At 58.4% G+C, this 856-nt stretch overlaps 1 long non-coding RNA gene across 1 annotated transcript in view; it reads right to left on the bottom strand.

The window, feature by feature from the left end:
* LOC144240144 (uncharacterized) overlaps positions 1–209 on the bottom strand; it is a 40,102-nt gene extending 39,893 nt beyond the window's left edge. The window contains exon 1 of the long non-coding RNA XR_013337614.1: positions 108–209. This is a non-coding gene — a long non-coding RNA (uncharacterized LOC144240144). The remainder of the gene's footprint in view (positions 1–107) is intronic.
* Between the last annotated feature and the right edge of the window lie 647 nt (positions 210–856).

The following is an 856-nucleotide window of genomic DNA, read 5'->3' as shown; positions in this document are numbered from 1 at the left end:
CAGAGCCCGACGCGGGGCTCGAACCCACGAACCATGAGATCATGACCTGAGCTGAAGTGGGACGCTTAACCGACTGAGCCACCCAGGCGCGGTTCTTAACCCATTACCTGCGGGCACGGGAACCGCGCGCATCCTGTCAGCCCCTGGGGCGCAGCCCCCGTCTGCTTCCGACTCCCGTTCCTGGGCCCCGCGTCCTCAGAGGTTTGGGCAGCTCCNGCTGGCCGGGCTTGCCGTCCCTGGCCTCCCTGCCGTCCGCGATTTTAAAAAGCATACGGAAATGCCACAAACACCCTTTTTGAAACGCTTGATGTCCCCATCCAAGGAGAGTGAAGTAACTTGGAGAGACTATAAATGACCATAGGAGACGTTAGGGGCCCCTCCTCGGGCCACCGCCAGCCTCCTCCGTTTGAAGGCTGTTCCGATGACGAGTGACTGCTATCCTCACCTCGATCACAAAAGTCTCTCTCAAACTTACAATTCCCATCCCTTCGTCTCCCCCGAGGTTTTCCCTTTGATGCCCAGTTCCGCGTGGCATCTTCCCCTGCAGATCCCTTAGCTGGTATTTGGCCGCGCTTTCTGAAACGTTTCTAAGGACTTTATCTGCTCCCTCTCCTGCTCACGTTTCCTTGCCGGGAGGCACGCGACCAGGGTGCAAATGTTGCGTTCGAGCCGAGGTGGTACATTAACAGTTGTGCGAAGCGGTGTGTGGCCTTTTCGAAAATTAAGGGGTAAAGACATACGTCACACACGTGTTGCTGAGCCCGAAGGAGGAGAGGGGAGACAGGGGGAGTGAGGGAAGGCAGAGGGTGGAGGGGGGAGAAGGGAGAGGAGGGAGAGGCGGAGAGGTGGGGGAAGA

This window comes from Crocuta crocuta, unplaced genomic scaffold (assembly GCF_008692635.1).
Source record: "Crocuta crocuta isolate KB4526 unplaced genomic scaffold, BGI_CrCroc_1.0 scaffold81, whole genome shotgun sequence".
In the NCBI taxonomy this organism is placed as follows: domain Eukaryota; kingdom Metazoa; phylum Chordata; class Mammalia; order Carnivora; family Hyaenidae; genus Crocuta; species Crocuta crocuta.
The sequence above is the reverse complement of the archived record's forward strand: the minus strand, read 5'-3'. Positions and strand labels throughout refer to the sequence as shown.